General features: G+C 54.1%; 2 long non-coding RNA genes across 2 annotated transcripts in view; one reads left to right on the top strand and one right to left on the bottom strand.

Moving 5' to 3' along the window:
• Nucleotides 1-17248, top strand: part of LOC129783813 (uncharacterized) — a 57103-nt gene that overhangs the window by 10891 nt on the left and 28964 nt on the right. The gene's annotated exons all lie outside the window — the stretch shown is intronic.
• On the bottom strand, nucleotides 9223-14908 carry LOC114012204 (uncharacterized). The gene is made up of 3 exons (XR_003554510.2): nucleotides 14422-14908; nucleotides 11017-11166; nucleotides 9223-9997 (listed from the first exon to the last, which is right to left on the bottom strand). It is a non-coding gene; the product is annotated as an uncharacterized LOC114012204 (long non-coding RNA).

Raw genomic sequence — 17248 nt, 5'->3', positions numbered from 1 at the left:
GTGGGTGCTTCTTTCCAGAAAGTCGGCAAGTACAGGGCTGTCCCTGCTGCTGCTGGCGTCAGGTGGCAAACGGTACTAGTTCTGTGACAGCAGCCTGGGCAGCCTCTGTGCGGTGCCTGGGAGCTGGGAGAACATCCCAGGAGCCCCCCAACCCTCTCCCTTCTGCTGCTCAGCCCCTCCTGTGCGTATCTGCAGGAGCTCCTGGGGGCCCTTCCCCTGGGTGCGCCCAAGGAGCCTGCGGCCAGGCTGCTCCTCACAGGGAAGCGAATCCCACCTGTAGGTACGTGCTGAGGGCCTGAAGCTCCAGAAGGAGCCAGACTTCTTGAGATAGTTCTCAGTACAAGTAGGAGTCAAACTGGAAGATGGGATGTTATTAGGGGAGGAAAAAAATCAGTATAAACATCCTGCTGCGGTGCCTGTGCTCATCCCTGCTGCAAATGCCACAGGCTGCCCTTGTTCTCTGAGCTGAAAAAAAGGGGGGGGGGGGGGGAGGTGTGGGGCAGGTCATGGGGGGCACAGCCTCGCGGGGAGCGGAGGTTGAGTGGGGTAGGGCTGCTCCATCCCCAGCCGTCTGAATTGGGGTATAGTGGGAGGAAAAAAAAAAGATTGTTGTCTGTTGTGGGTGAAGTGGCGGGGGGTGACGGGCGCTGCCCGGGGGGGGGCCGGCAGGGCTGCCCGGGCCGCGGCCGCTGGATGGCAGCGATGCTCCGCGCACCGCCCACCGCCCCACCGGAGCTGCCACCGGGGGCGGGGGGTGCCAGTGGGTGCCGCCGCTGTGCGAAGCCCTTGTCCCTCCCGGACCCCCCCTCTTCCCCAGCCCGTGCGCTCCCGGTCCCATCCCTGCGGAGGCTGGGTGCAAGGGTGCAGCTGGCAAAGCCGTGCTTGGCCTCAGGTTTGCCTTTGGATGCGGCTGCAGGGAGAGATGGAAAGTGGTTTTGTTGAGGGCAGGGGAGCGGAAGGTCCTGCTGGATGAGCAGCATCCCCGCGCTGGCTGGAGCGGAGGTTATGGCACGGCAGCTCCCAGGGTGGGCTTGGCAGGTGGCTGACCCGCTGCTGAGGGCGTTTGTTGGTGCTTTGAGACCTGAATTAAATCCCCTATGAGGGCATCCTCTGTGACGGTGGGTACCCAATAGGCCACTCCAGGGCTGCCTGAGCCCTGTTTCTGCCAGCTGTTCCAAACATCCTGGGGTGCTCAGGGAGGGATATACCCACAGGCAAGTGCGCTGATACTGGGATGCCAAAGCAGTGAGGGATGAGGCTGGGGAGGGAGCAGATCTGGGTTGGAAAACATGACATCTCTGGATCTGGTTTTAGCCAAAAGCACTTGACACGTAGGAAAGATGCTAAGCTGTATCTAAAAAGCTGCTGATCCATGAGCGTGACCTGGAAATGTGGGTGCTGAGGGCAGGGCTGGTCCTGAGGACTCCTCGCATGGTAACTCCGGACCATACCTGGGGCATTGCTTTGGGAATTGGGGCTGGTGTGCGCAGGGGCAGGAGGACACTGGGAGAGCAAGAGGCTGATGCTTGGGTGATGGCTGCCTGAGGGGTGTGATGCGGAGGCATCTGCTGTCCCTGCCTGTTTCCAGTGTGCTCTGAGCAGGCCACCTACACAGCATTCCTGGAGCTGCATGGCTGGTGCAGGGACGATCAATGTGCAGCCTTTCTCCAAGGAAAAAGTATTGAAAACCACCTGCTCTGCCTCTCCCTTTCTCATCATCCTTCCCTTCCCTCCTCTGACTCCCCCAGGAAAGGGGGGCTTGGGAGCGCTGTCTGGCTCTGGCTCCACTTCCATATCCTTCTGTCTGGAAGCGGGTGAATTATTGCTGGATAAACCAGCGTGTTTGGCTGCCTTGAAAAGCACTTCCAGAGCAGTGACAGACTACTTGGTCGGCACCATTCACGTTGAAAGGTTTCACTGTCCAGGCTGCCTCCTTGATGGCTGCAGCCAACTGTAAATTCCACCAGCCTACCAGCCCCAGAACTGGGTTTCCATGGTGAATGCATTTTGGTTTTGCACCTAAAAGCTTGGAGCTTTGGGGAAGTTCTTTGCCATGAGTGTCACTGTTTGCCTGTTGGGCTGTCGTGCTGCTCCGGAGGAGGTCCTCTGGCTTTCCCTGGCTGGCTGCTCCCTTCTGGGGGAGAGCTGCCTGCCCAGCAGAGATGCTTCAAAGGCCTCTGACAGCTGATGCCTTGGGGACAGGCTCACAAGCTTTGTCCTTACGCTGCTGTGGGCTCCAGCACACACCTCTGCCCCTGGGGTGCTGTGTGAGGCTGAGGTATGGGTCTGTCCTGGGAACTGACTTTTTTTTTTCTCATGCTGGGACCTGTCCCTGTGCAATGCAGCAGGCAGATGTATTGACTCCTTCTATGCATGCCTTGTGCCTTCCACTTGCTGTTACAAACCGCAATAAACCTGGCTTAACTTGCCAAGGTGCTAGCTCAAGCCCTCCTGACACGACTTGCATGAAAACCAAATGAAATGTTTATATAGGGACTTTGCATGGAATGAGCTGCAAGTGGCACCTTCAAATAAATGTGTGTGTGCCCACCCCACCGTGCTGCACCGCTCTCCCGACCCCCTCCCAGCCTTGCACATGTCAGCTGTGAGGCAAAGGGCTTGTTTCAAAACTTTATCTAGGCTTCCCATGCATTGCCTCGCATGCCTTTCTGACATGAAGGAGGTTTTGAGTTTATGGATTTGCCCTTCCTCGGGGGTGCGTCTGCCCAGCTGCTCTGCAAGGACATCTCCTGCGCCCCAGGAGCTGTGCTGCACCCTTGTCCTCTGGAATGCTCTTTTCATTGATATTTTCTGAGAACAAAAATGCTTGCTTTGTTTCCCCTGCCCCTTTCTTTCCCCACGCAGAAGGGGAGGGAGAAAATGACTAAAATATTTTCTTGTAACAAAAGGCTGAGGGTGAATCTAGATCAGCCATTCTGATCCATTTAAGGCAAAATCTCCAGGGTTTTCAGCGAAGAAATTAAAACACTGGAGCTTTCTCTTTTCTTCAGAAGAACAAACAGGAGCGGTTACCACTTCCTCTAGCTCATAAACAAAACCAGCCCGACGTCTCCAGGAGAAACCCTGCCAAGAGACTTTCCTTCCTAATTGTTTGATATTTTTTCAGTTCTGATTAGTATTCGGGAGTGCCTGGCACACAAGCGGGAAGTTTCAGGAACAGGCTGTAGATCTTGCTTCAAGCAGATCCTACCCCCTCTTTCCATCCCGTGCCCTCCTCGGCTGTCCCACTCACCCTCTCCCTCCCTCCCTCCCTTTTCTTTCTGCTTTGTTTTCCTTCATTCTTCCAGGGCTGCTGGTGGTGTCTTCTGGCCACCAAACTCTGGCACTTGCTTTTCTTGTTGAAGCTTTGCTGCATTTGCAGGAGCTGCATCAAGGGCTCTAAAGGCTTTTTCTTGACCTGCTCTTCTGCAGTTCCTTTGCTTTGCTTTCAGGCTTCACTCTCCGGAAGGAGCTTTGGCTGGACCAGCTGCAGGGGGATTCACCTTTCCTTGGAGGAAAGAGGAGGGCATTTGGACCAAACTTAATAAATGCTATAAAAGAATAAAGGGTGCAACTGTCTCGGTGTCCCGCGGTGTGGGGATGGAGTCTGCTGCAGAGCTGCTCCCACCTGTGCACCATGAAATCTCCTCTGTCGGCCCCAGCGTCCTCTGGACTTTGTCACCAGTAAAAATCCTTTCTGTGGCAGTATGGGAGCCTCCAGCTCGCCTTGGAGGTCCCCAGCATGGAGTCCTGTGTGGCTGCTCGCTCTGTCATGGGACAGTGACTCATTGGAGGCTGTCCCGGGGGAAGCAGGGAAACCAACTTGGGATTATTACTTTTTTTTTTAACCTCTGACATCCTTCCCTAGGCAGCCAGTCTGGGGCTGTACCTGCTGCCAGTGCTCCTGCCCTGAGCTCCTGCCCTGATCCCACTTTTCCGAGTGACTTTACTGTGCAGAGAAGAGCTTTCCTACGTCTGTTTGTGGCTGGGTTTTAATGTCTAACATTGTTCTGAGTTCTGTTCTTGCATCATGTGCTGGAGATTAGGAAATCGGTAGCGATAATAAATATCGCTGAATGAGTGGGTGTGGGCAGGAGGGAGGGAGAAGAGTGATTTAAAGGGCAAGAAAAACTGTGTGTTCCCCACGGGCAGCGCTCTTTTTGCAGGGGTGAGTCAAGCTTTTATGCCCCCTTTTGCAGGAGGCACCTGTGTGATAAAACAGTTCATTTTTGAGTGTGTGGTTGGAAATGCCTCTCAGCAAAATTGGGTTGTGTTGGGATATGGCGTGTGTCCCCCAAGCATCCCACCTCCCCTGCAAGTGGTGGTCCAAAATCCCCTTCCTGCTGGGGGGATGGGAGCTTGGGGATACAGGGTCCCCGTTAGCCATGTGCCGTTGTTCAGTCCCTTCTGGGCCGAGCACCAAAATCCCTTCGTTGGAAACCAGTTTGTTGAGTGTCTAGTGTGTGCTCCCTGCCTCTGGGAACACACAGCTTTGACTCTGTGACTCAGCCTGAATTTCTTCATCGTATAAACAACCATCATGTCTTGGGCTTTTCTCACGCTTTCCCTGCTGTAGTTTCCAAGCAGTTCGTAAACTGCTTGCAGACTCTGGCTGGTAACCCCTCCGGGCAGGCAGGTGAAGCAGCATTTGCTTCTCTTTAATTTTTCAAGAGGGGAAACTGAGGCTCCAAAAGCTGAAGTAACTTACCAGAAATCACGTAGGGAAATGATGGCAAAGCACAGAGCCCTGTGGAGACTGCAAGATTGCACCTTCGGTCTTGCTGTGGCTGAGCTGATGGCTTTGCTCCTTGTGCTTTGCCCATGCCGTGTTCAGGACGGAGGGGCAGAGCAGTCACCCAGCCTTGCTGTTCCTGGTCTTGAGCAAGACGCGCAGGTATCTCTGGATGCACTTCTCCTCTTTCCATGAACACTGTCGCTGCCGGGGCAGGGGATGCCCAGAGGGAAAGGCACTGCTGAAGCGGTGTTTGGGGAGCAGTTCCTCGTGGAGCTCCATGTGCAGCTTGTTGCAAGGTTCTTATCACTGCAGCCAGCGTCTGAGCAGCTCGAAAATGGCATTAGCAATATTCCTCTGGGGCAGGAAGATATTATCCCCTTTTTACAGAAGGGAAGGGCAGCTAATACAGCACAGGATTAGTGCTGGGATTTTTCTAAAGCTTCCTGGTTAAGAAGGCTGTGACTTGCAAGTCACTTCAGTTACTCAAGAGCCCGTGTGTAAAATTTCTGGTTGGAGCAGAACATTGAGCTTGGGTCTGTGATGGCCCAGTAACTCCAAGCTGCTCAGCAGCTGCAAGGTACCACAATGATTGCAAACACCTTTTTTGGACCACTCCTTCCTCCTTGAGTTTTACCTACCAAGGTTTCCATCCTAATTTTTTTTTTTTTTCATTTCCTGATATTTGCCTCGTGGCTGGGATGGGATGGGAGAGGCTTGGCAGGAGCAGGGGGAGATGCCATGGGGTGGGGGTGATAAGCAAATCTTTGAAAACAAAGTTCAGGCAAATGTATGACCAAGTGGAGAGTAGAATCCCTTAGCTGGTGATACGGCTCACCTTGGAGCAACCTGTGCAGTGTGTGAAGGCAAAGGGAGGAGCTCTGATGCTCTTTGTGTCTGGGGGAGCTTTGTGTGGCATCCTCCCTCACCCGCACAGGCGGCTGCTGCTGCTTGCTCTGTTGTACCTTTTGCACTCCTGCTTGATTCTTCTTGCTGGAGGCTTTTTGCTGGTGCTGCTCTTGCGTTCCCCTGTGCTTTTTCATGTGAAAATATGACGTCTTGCTTTCAGGACTGTTGTACGCTGTTTATTACAGATGGTTTGTGTTTGCTCTGCCCCACTGACTCACGGCATCAGAGCTGTGTATGCAGCTTTATTATAGAGTAAACCTGAAATCAGTTTTTAGCATGGGCTGTTTTTCCAGCTGGGAGATGGGAATAGCTGGCCGTGGAGCCAGGCACCTTGGGCCTGGGCAGTCTGTGTGGTGATCGCTTCCCTTTGGTCCCGAGAAATGCATTGCCTTGCGGGCACCGAGGATGGGAATGGTCCAGCTTGTCATTTCTGAGGTGGGGAGGGCTTGGCTTTCTCTTCTTTGGTTGTCTTTTGGGACTGGATGAGAGGAAACAGCTGTTGCTGGCAGCAGTGAAGTTGGTATCTGGCAAATAACTCCAGTTCATACAGTTAAAATCCCCAAGGGCAGGGGCAGAGTAGCCTGCAGGCAGGAGGGCAAGAGACCAACTCAGCTGAGCAGCCCTGTTGCCTGTCCCTGCTGGGGCATCTCCTGCTCCAACATTCGGGTAAAGTTGTCTGCCCAAGAGCTGTGTTTTGTTTTGATGGTTTTTGGCATCCCTTCCAGCACTTGGAAGAAGGATGATGAGATGTCGGTACAGGTAGAGCGAGTTCTGTGCTGACCTCCCCTTCTTGGCCAGGATTTAGCCGGATGCTCGTAAAAACTTCTTTCTCCAGCTCCTGAAACTTGTTCCAAGAGGCTCTGGCTGGTTTTGGGAGGCATGAAGATTTGCAAGACAACGGGGCACAGCGTTTAGTGTGTGCTAGCTGGGGGGTGGCTGCCCGCCCTCCAGGTGAAGCCCTGGCTGCACTGCCCAGCTGCAGCCCTGCCCGGCCGCTCGCTCAGCACCATCCTTGCCTGCCGCAGGGAGCTGGGCCGCATGCTGCTTCCCTGGCGCCCCGAGTGAGGGCAGAGGCGGCTGTTTTGGTAATGAATCTAAAAGCGACTCATTCTTAAAATGTGTTGAGGCCTGCCGAGAGCATCCTTGCTGGGATGAGGTGGAGAGAGGCTGTATAGGTCTCCACACCATCCCAAGGTGAGGCCAGGACCAGCTGCTGGGAAGGAGCTGGGTGACCTCAACTGTGCTTTTCACAGGGTGGTGATGCTGGGAAGCTGAAGGTCAGGAGTGTGGGCATCTGAAACAAGATTTCACCAGGAAATCCCCTTAGAGCAGGACACTGCTGTCGGTTCTTCCCTCGGCCATGGTCCATCTTCAGCCCTGAGTGGGAGCTACATGACAAACATCTGACTACTGGCATTGCTTGTTTTTTGTTGTGTGTTTTTTTTTTTTTTTTTTTTTAAACTCCCCCTGATTACCTGTACTCTGACCTCAAAAAAGCACGTGGTTTTTGAGCCCTGCTGGGCGAGGACAACACCAGCAAGGCCGATGGGTTTCTGTGTGCTTCAGGGTTTCTTGCCCAAGTGCCTCTGGTTCTCTACAGACCTGGTGGGCTCCCCTGCCGGGGAGAGTCCTCGGTCATAAAGAGCGGTGCTAACGGAGGATTAACGGTTAATCAGTTGTTCATGGAGGGTTATAAACAACCTGTCGGGCTCTTTAACACCTTTTGCTGATGTGCTCGTTGCCCTTCATAACACATTCCTGTCTGTCTGATGCAGCCTTGTAACCTCGATTAATCACCTGTTAGCTCCTGCTGCTGAACGTGGCTTGGATGGTGCTCAGCAGCCTGTGGACCTCACCTGCTGTGCCAGGATTTCCCAACTGCTCGGGGGACCCAGCGAGGGCTGGTGGGGAGCCCCATAGAGCACGCGAAGAGCAGGGAGGCTCCGCAGCGCTTGTGCTCGGTGCTGTGCCCTCCCCATGCTCTGCTCTTCCCCAGGAGCTGGGGATGGAGACGTTGCTGGGAGAGGTTTTAGGGTGTCAACGACCACCTCAGAGGGCAGGTCCAAGGGAAGGTCTTCTGGGTTGACCCCACTGAGGCGGGATCCAGCACTGAAGGTTTCTGTATCCGTCATGTTGATGTAGCAATGGACCCTGTTTCCCCCCCGGGTCAGCTCCCACCTCCCAGGAGATGAGTCCCGGCCCTGTGCAGCAGCTCCCTGCCTGGTGGAGGAGAAATGTCCAGCTCTCCTGTGCTGGTTTTGGTGCTCTCCTTCTGGCGTTTGGGGTACAGCATGCACCCTTCCTCTGGGATGCTGGGGAGCTCGCCTGGTTAAGCAAACACTGCTGGGATATTACCTGTCTGTTAACCTGTCAGCGCTGTTTTGCAGCTCCATTTAATCTCTGGTTGTGGAATTTCCCCTGCAGTTTCTGCCTCCCCCTTGCTGCCCCCTTCCCACGATCAGGGTAATTAAATATTGTCTGAGTCCCGTCACTTAATGGCCCGGTTGTTTGCCAAGGGGAGATAACCGAATGTTTGCTTGCTGTAGACCAAGGACATGGGCAGCTCGTGCCCAGACAGGGCAAGTCACCAGGCCATGGGGTGACGCTTGCGTGTGACATGTGGCTGCAGTGGCAGAGCTCTTCCCACGGGGCACAGCAGCACCTGCGGCCAGTGCTGGGAAGGGACGTGTCTGGAGCAGCCTCTGCCCTTTGGATGCGTTTCTACTCTGCTCTGATTAGTTAAATACCAGTGTTGCTGTGTCTTCAGAAACTCTGGTCAAAGGAAAGGTCTACCCATGAAAGGAGGTTCCACTTCTTACATTTTTTAATATTCCCACTCCTTAGGTATTTTTTTTCCTTGCTTGTTCTAAGTTGCTGTTTGAATATTTTTTTTTTAATTTTTTTGCTGAAGCTTGAGGCTGTTGGTAGATGCTCACCCAAGTCTAGGACAGGAGAGCTGGCCAAGTGCTGGTGTCCCCACTGTCCCCCTGCCCGCACGGGGCTGTGAGTGGAGATGACAGTTGGCTCTGGATGGAGGAAGCAGAGACCAAACGTTCATCATGGGCAAAGTCAAAGGGTCCTGGGCTTTGCTGCACGTCCTAGAGCTGTGTGCCTGGGTTGGAGCAGGTCAGCTGGCAGGTGCTGTGTCTGTTCCCTTGCCGAGGCTAGTCCCTTCCAGCCGTACCTCTGCCGCGCGGTGAAGGTTGGTGGTTTCTCCACCCACGTGAAATGGTCTCACGGCCAGTGTATGGGCTGGGCTCTCCCTGCCTGCCCAGTGCCCTGCGGGGAGCGTGCGCTGGAGGCATGGGCCGGGTCCTTCCTTCGTGAGATGGTGATGGGGCTCTCACAGCCCAGCACACCCTTGCCAGAGCCATCCTTAATCCTTGGGATGGGGCAGGGCATGTGGCATGTGTGCCAGAAGAGCCCAGCTTGCCTTTCTCTGCCCAATGGATGGGTGCTAGTGAGGAAAAAAATTTCCAAGGACCCTGTCAGCCTGAAAGCCTGTCCTGTTTTGTTTTTGTTGTTTTGTTTTGTGTGGTTTCTTTTTTTTTTTTTTTTAACTGTTGTGCTCAAGTCTTTGCCAGGCTTTAAGCTAAACACGGGGCCTGGGGGTGAAAGCAAGCTCCCATCTGGAGCACGCCCAGGGAGACCAGCAGTGATGTCTATACCTGTCACCTGCCAGCCACACAAAACACGGGCTCTGGTTTATTGTTTGCTGTGCTGTGGGGTGATAACTCACCTTTGGGGAAGGCAGAGGTGTGGTGGCACGGCTGTGCTGCCCACGCATCGCCCCTTCCCCCCGCCCAGAGGTGGCTGCCTCGCAGCACTGGTTCAGGTGCCTGTGGCTCCGTTTCAAGCATCTCGGTGCTGGAAAGCTTCGTGCTTGGACAGCATAAAGAGGTTTATAGACCTGCTACTACTTCTAAGCGAACAGGCAAGTCAGGTTTTACATCCCAGGAGCTCTGAACTCAGTCCACACAGTCTGCCCGGGAGGTGGAGTTTCCCTTGCAGAGGGCTTTGGGATCCTCTGGAATGATGAGCCATATGTCAGTGATGGATTTAATACTTAAGGCTGTCTGTGAAAGCCAACTTTCTTAAGCCAGAAACAAAGTCCTCTAGTGGAAAGCTCAGAAGGAAGAAAACTCCCAAATTATGATTTCTGGATAGTCTTTAATTTTAGGGATTAGGAGTCAAATTTCTGAATTTCTCCAAGGTTACCGTGAGCACAGTTATAAATTAAAAGTGCTGCAGAACTGAATGCTGTTGCCAGAGCTCTCTAAGTCTGGATGCCGCTTGGCTGCAGATGTCCTTGCTTCACCTTTCCGCAGTCGAGGGGAAAAAAACGTTTACACTTGGCTAGAGAAAAGAGTGTAAATAGTAAAATACTGAGCTGGTGCCCTGTGAAACCCATCACGTAGCCGGGCCCCCCAGCCTGGCCCCGCTCCGCTCGCTGGGGCTGGGCTCCGAGCGAGGAGCTGGGCTGGCCCCAGAGCCCTGGCTGTGCTGGGACCTTCCAGCGCAGACCTGGCTCTTGGCTGGTGCCTGACCTGGTCCGGCACTTGGGACGGATCTGGGTGCTGGGTTTGCTGGGGGAGGTTTCTCCGGCAGCGCTGGGTGCTGCAGGCTGAAGGCAGCGCTGTGTGGCCTCGTTTTCCTCCACTGCTAGCGAGACCACCCATCTCTTCCCATCTTCTTAATTTTTTTTTCAATTAAAGCCTGTTTCTATGCGATGTTACCAAGGCCTGGGCTGTGATGCCACAGCTGTGCTTATGGGGCTTTCTTTGCTGCCTCTGACAGCAGGTTTTCACTCTGGTTTCGAAAGGAGCCTTGCAGCAGATTGAGCGAAGCATGGACCCCATGCTCCTCTAGCCCTACTGCAGCTGCAAGGGATTTGGAAGTTACCAGCCCTCATCCTTCCAGAAGATGCTAAGCTTGTGATTACATGTATTGTGTTTTGGAGCCTGGATAGTGGGGCTTTGCTCTCACAGCTCTGTTCCTGGCAGGATTAGTGCCCTGAGGAAGCGGGAAAGACAGCTCCATGGGTGCTGGGGGACGAAAACCCAGCTCAGTTCAAGCATTGGAACCAGCTGCCCGGAGAGGTGGTGGAATCACCATCCCTGCAAGTGTTTAAAAAATGCATAGATGCGGTGCTTAGGGATGTGGCTTAGTGGTGGGCTTGGCAGCGCTGGAGTAACAGTTGGACTTGATGGTCTTAGAGGTCTTTTCCAACCAAAATGATTCTATATTCCTGAGTATCTGAAATCCAGGAGCCACCTGGGAGAGGGCCAGCGGCTCCCCCAGCATCCCACCGCTGTGGGCAGGAGCTCCACCAGCCATTCCCCTGTTTTCCCCACCCCCCCTGAGCCATTTGGTACCTGTGAAGGGCTCCAGCATCTCCCCTTGCCCCTACACTTGAAATGAAGTTGCTGACTGCACGGCCTCCCTTTTGTCTTCCCTTCCTGAAGCTTGTGCTACCTCTTGAGCTGGCTCAAAGGCTCTCCTTCGGCGGCGAGGCTCAATAGACACTACAGAGAAATGAGAGGAGGAAATTAAACACAGTGGGTGTTGGGCCAGCACCCTGGAAGCTGCTCCGTGACCGGGCTGCCAAAGACCCCGGCTCAGCTCTGTGGCTCGGAAGTCCCTCGATGGTGGGGAGGAATGAGAGCACGGGGAGCGACAGGCTTTTGTTTGACCACCAAGAGAGAGCAGAAGTCTTCCCAGGCAGCCAGCCAGGTTGTGCCCTGGGGATATGAGATGCAGCCAGGCCCCGAGCCTGGTCCCCAGCGCTGCTCTGGGGGCTGCTGGCATCGCTGTGCTTGGGGACGGTGGGGGGTGGCCAGCCTGGTCCCAGCTCAGCATCCCAGAAAGCCCTGTCACTTAGGATGAAGTCTTGGTGCCAGCACACTTGGGGCGATGGGAGCCAGCACAGGTACTGCAGCCCCTGGTGCTCGGGAAACTTCATACTAAAAATAGTTTGGTGTTGGCTTTGTGCGGTGCTTCGTTCTCTTTCTGGTTTTTGCAGAGGCTTTGGGAGTGCTGCTGGGCAGGTGTTGCTGCTCGGGGGTGTCCTGCCCCATACGCTCTGTGCACCCTGTGCTGCTCCAAGCCAAGCAGCGAGCACTGCAGCCGTGGCAATTTCTGGAATTTCATGCTTATTAAAGGTTTGGAGATAATTGGTTTTTTTTCTTAAAATCAGAGATTTTGGTGTTGATTCAGTACACTGTAGTCTCATTAGTCTCATTTTTCTTTTTTATTAAGTAACTTTGTAGCTCTTTGCTTTGTAAAGTTAAGTCTGAAAACACAACCCTGAAGTCTCAAAAGCCAGAAAGCAAATGAAAAGGATGTAAACAAAATTTTCTGTATGTTCAAGTGTTAGGATTCTTTTTTCCTTTTTTTTTTTTTTTTTTTTAAAAAAAAAAAAACCATCTTGTGATTTTCACCACTGAGCTTGAGGAGTGGTACAATTACCTTACACTGTTGATACGCTCTAGTGCCTGGGGAAGCCTGATGTTGGGTTATCCTGGGGATACCTAATTAAGCTTAATTTAAAAAAGAGCTGCTTTTACTGAAGTTGGCAGCACATTAACTTCCTTTTCATATACCACAAGTATGTTTGGAAGGGCTTTTGGATGTTGCTTCTATGGCTGAGTGGTGTCATCGTGCTAAAGAAGCAAAACCCCAGCCTTGCTCAGGCTGCTGTTGCTGCAGCGGCTGGGCATCACGGTACCCCCCATTGCTGGGGGGTGCCTGGGCTCTGCCCTCTGCGTTCCCACCCCCTGGCAGGCAGTGTGGCTGCGTCTCAGCAGGTGACCGCTTTGGTTGCTTTAATGCACCAGCTTGCATGCTGGACGAACATGGAGCAGAGGTGCCACGTGCTTTGGGATGAGGTGACAACCGGACATCGGCGGTGGCCGTGACCTCTTCACCATCCCAAGCAGGAGCCGCCGGAGCCCGGGTGCTTGCTTGCTGGCATGGGCAGTGCTGAGGGAGGCTGTCAGGTCGCTCCAGTCTAATTATGGCCGGGCCTTTCTCCCCACATCTCTCAAGATTTTTATTTTTTTTTTTTTTGAGTGGTAGATTCTGTCCGGGGCTGTTTTAGAGGATTAATATCCCCAAGTGCGTGCTGCTCTGCCGCGGTACAGGAAGGCAGCGTGCGAGGCTGGCTCACCTGTAACGGCTCGTTACTGGGGATTTTGGGTTTGCTCTCGGCCACGTGAGCAGGCTGGCTGGCACTGTATGATTAAATTAGTTTCTAGGAGAACAAATCCCGGATTAGCGTAGCCATTTGCCATGCTGAAAGTGGAGCCCTGCTAATTAGGTTTATGTAACGGGCTCGCATGGCGTCCTGTAATCGGTGAGGGGCACGGGGGGAGAGCTGGGGCGGCTGTGCTGGTTAATTGGGAAGCACGCTGGGGTCCCTGGGGACCACTGGAACTGCTGAAGTCTGGGCTGAACTTCTGCAAATTAAAAAAAAAAAAGGCATCGCAAAGCATTGCTTCCAGCAGTACCAAGAAATGCGTGCTGTGCAATCGAGCTACCGTTGTTCTCTGCTTGTTGCTGGGACTGGAGATATCTCCGACCTCTTGTCTCGTGTCACAGGCACCTTTTCCTCCGGACCGTGGCAGCGCAGAGGCTGCAGCTGCTCCCTGGCCGTGCTGCCCTGCTCAGCGTTGCTGGGCAGCCTCTGCCTGTCTCGCAGGACTAGGTGCCTGTGCACCTGGAAGGTGAAGCATCATCAGAAGGTGGTTCTCCCACCAGTGTTGCCTCCTTTTGCGGGGTTAATTGAAGTGGCTGTGGCACTGTGTCAACATGCGGCATTGGTCGTGGGTGCGTGCAACAGCCGAGCATCGGTGGACCCCTCGTACTGCAGACTGCGGTTCAACTCCTGCCCAAAAGCGAGGTGTGGGCTTTGCCAGGGCCCCAGATGCGGGCAGATTCCTGTGGGAGATGCTTTGTTTCCCGGGTCTGTTGGTGCAGTTACAATTTCCCGGCTGGGTAGGCAACGCGCAGCATCTGGATGGCCCAGCCAGCCCGCTCCCTCCTGCTGAACAAACTCCAGTAAAAATTGCCCAGCGAACCTCAGTAAAAAATTAATGGAGTAGTCAAAGGCTAATCCATCCCAGGGAAATGTAGATTAAATCCTTGCAGCAAGGGGAGACTTTTCTTCCAGCTGTGATGGAATTGTGAATTTTCCCTTTGGCTCCCTGGCCACTGTTCCCCCTCCTCTGCTGGCGATGAGGGAGAGTGGCACAAAGGAACGTCGTTGGCATCGCAGTGACAGGGGAAAGGAGCTGGCTCTGTGACAGCTTGGCGGGCTCTATAGCAAGAGGCAGAGCTGCCACTCCTGCACATAGGTGGGATGGAGACGGGGATCAGCTGGGGCTGAGGACTGCTCACCGGGGCATGTTTCTGGGGTGCCAGGGCGGGGAGAAAAGCCTTTGTGCAGCTGGTGGGTTTTGCTAGGTGTAATGGGAGGGTGGAGGTGGGGATGCAGCGAGGCACGTCCCGCGTGTCCTGCATGCCAAGGCTGTGGCAGTGCGATGCAGCGGGCAGGGTCTGTGAGCATCAGTGCATTGCAGAGCTGCAGCACACCCCCCTCGGGAGCCATGCTGTCCCCACCCAGCACCCTGCGAGCCCCTGGGAATGGGGTGCAGGGCCTTGGTGTGACCCTCGGGGATTTAAATTGGGGCAGGTCCTAGTAATAGGAGGTCCGGTGGGAATGCTACAGCTGCCCTCTAGGAAGACCCCCCCCCCCACCCCCCCCCTCGATGGATGCTTACATGGCGATGAATGCTGCCGGTTTGCAGGGCATGCTCCTGGAGCCTGGGCTTTCCGCGCTCCCTGGCAGAGGAATGTTCACCTGGGAGGGGGGGTAATCGGGGCAGCACCTGAACACCCCTGCTGTGGGTTGTACCCTGCGTGAGCAGGAGCAGGAACGGTGGCTGTGGGTGATGTCCCTGTTCACGGTGTGCAGGGGCCGAGGGCGGGAGCAGCAGCCGGGCCAGCAGCGCGCACCTCTCCTGCTGCGGCGCGGAGCATCGGTGCTGGCGGAGGATGCAGGGGCTGGTCTGGATCGGGGTGTCCTCGCGGCGCTGGCTCGGTCAGGCTGGTGCGGCTGGTGCTGTGACGGCAGAGCAGGGATGCAGAGGAGGTCGCTGCTGTCCCGAGCCTTCACCTTTGGGAGCGGTGGTGGCTTGTCCTCCCTCTGCTGGCATTTCAGTCCTTAGGGCCAGCTCTAAGCCCAGCTGATGGCTTCGGGTCGCAGGCAGGGACTGTTCAGCTCTAGCTCCCCTTGGCACGTTGCACAGTAGAGACTTGACACCCCGCAGTGACAATCCCCGTGGGCAGGTGATGTCCCGGGAGCGCGCTGCGGCTGTTGCATGTCATATGGGCTTTTCCTGCTCCTCGTGCTCCGTGCACATCCATCCTCTGCTTTATCCCTGTGTGTCCAGCCCACCACCAATAGTGCTGCAGAGCTTTGATCTGCTCCTAGTGATTAAATTCGTATCATCCAGACTGACAGCTTAATATACCTCAGCGAGGCCGTGCTAAATTAGTTGCCAAAGCTGCAGAAATGCTTTCTGACAGCTACAGGCACTTGATATGTGTGGTGGGGTTTTTTTTCTTATTTTTCTTAGTGTACAGTAAGGGTTGCTTTTGCTCTATTCGGGGCATCCTTCCTCGAGTTTCATGTAAACTGCTTCACCACTGCTGGAGCTGCTTTCTGTCTGTTGAGTGGAAACAGCTGCCCTGGAGCACAGCTGCGGGCGCAGGGTCTGGTGTCTGTGTGGGAGCGGGCTCGGTGCTCACATGCAGAAATACTGTGTCATCGTATTTTCAAATTTATACGCTATATATATGTCTTAGCTTGTGTTGAATTTTTGTTTTGTGAAAATGATGTGCTGGCTGAACCTGGAGCAATCAGGTGGGTCCAAACTCTCCCTGCGCCCAGAGGTCTCCTTAACATCAATGCTGGGCAGCCAGGCTTGTCCTCGGGCTGGTTGACCATGGCTCAAGCCATGTAATGACTGTGAGTCTGCGTTAGTGGTGTTGCGCTGGGGCCTCTCATTTGGCACTGGCAGCCCTTCAGCTGTGATGTGAAGCCCTGAAAACCACCAGTGAGAAGTGAGATTAGATATGTATAGATATATATGCGCCATAAAAAGCACGCTCATCCCTGCATCCCCAGGGGTAAGGAGCTTGCTGCTGCTTCCTTCCAGGTGAAGCTCATGGTCACATAACTCCAGCATCAGCTTCCAAGTGGGTCAGGTCCAAGGGTCAGGAATTAGCATCCATGGGCACTGGCCAGCCAGCATCCAAGCCTGTGGGCAGGGGTGGCAGCGGGGACGGCTGTCCCCAGGCACCGGCTCGGCAGGGCGAGCCCCTTCTGATGTTGGCAGAGGTAACTGAATGCCTTGTTTTTTTGGGATTCCCTGGAGCAGATGATAACTTTCACGTCCCCGTGGATGCTCCGGGCCTGGCTTCCTCCACCAGTGAGCTGCAGCTATTTCAGAGTGAAATACAGCACTTTGCTGGTTTCTGAGCCCAGCGGAGGAGCAGCAATTAAAATGCCTTTGATGAGGATCTGCCGGCAGCATGCCTGTTCCATAGCATTAGATTTGTGTACCAAGTTTTCTGCCAGGATTGGGACAGCTTCTCCCTTCTTCTTCCAAAAATGTGCTGTAGCTTTGGATTTCCATGTGCACAATGACAGACTGGGGTTATGGGATGCGAGGCATCCCTTTCTGCAAGAGGCGCCCATGGGTTTGATCAGAGAGGGAAAACCAGACTTGAGATTCACTTTGAACTAACCGTTTTCAGCCAACTTGGAGAAAGTGTTCTCCTTGCCAAGAGCTTGAAGAAAAAAAGAAAAAAACCAACCACCCTTCATAATTGCCACATTCAGAGGAAGGAATTCTAAATAAAAAGTTAATCTCCTCCAAGGATTAGCAAAGCATGCGGCGTCTTGTCAGATGTGGAAGCAAAGTGGAGGCCTTAATTTTTTAAGACAAGAGGGATGTTTCTGTTCAAGTCTGTCTCCGCCACGTGCTGTCCGAGTGACCCGCGCAGGGCTGGAAGGGCCCGAGGTCTCTTGTCCCCTCTGAGGAGGACGAGTTGGTGCTCTCAGGCTGTGCATGGCCATGGTGAAAGGCAGCCGTGCAGGTGGCTGACCTGCCTCCTCCAGCTCCGGCTCTTCTGTGTAAATAGCTTACTTTGGCTGAGAATTCCTCGTATGACATTGTGCGAGAGATTGGGGTGCTGCTCTTTGTACCAGGGTCTTCAGTCTCCTTGAAAAGAGAGGTTGCTGCAGCATCTTTCCAGCCGCAGGAAAGAACAGTTTAATTTATCAACTGCAAACTGGAAGAGGTGGCCACTGGCTTTGGGAGTTGCTGTTTTTGGCAGCTGAGCTCCAAAGACACCCGTACAGTTTGGCTTTTGCAGGGCCTGAGCGCACGGAGTTATTAGTCGCTGTTAATTGCGGTAGGAGGTTTGGGAGTTGGTGCCTGGACATGGCTGCACGGAATTAAAAGCTGCTGTTTCCAAGTGTGGGAGTCCTGGTGAAACTCCTGTGTTTCCCAGGCTGACAGGGGATGCTTTCCAGCACAG

Source organism: Falco peregrinus, chromosome 2 (assembly GCF_023634155.1).
Source record: "Falco peregrinus isolate bFalPer1 chromosome 2, bFalPer1.pri, whole genome shotgun sequence".
Taxonomy (NCBI): domain Eukaryota; kingdom Metazoa; phylum Chordata; class Aves; order Falconiformes; family Falconidae; genus Falco; species Falco peregrinus.
Note: the sequence above shows the minus strand (reverse complement) of the source record. Positions and strands in the feature narration are given on the sequence as shown.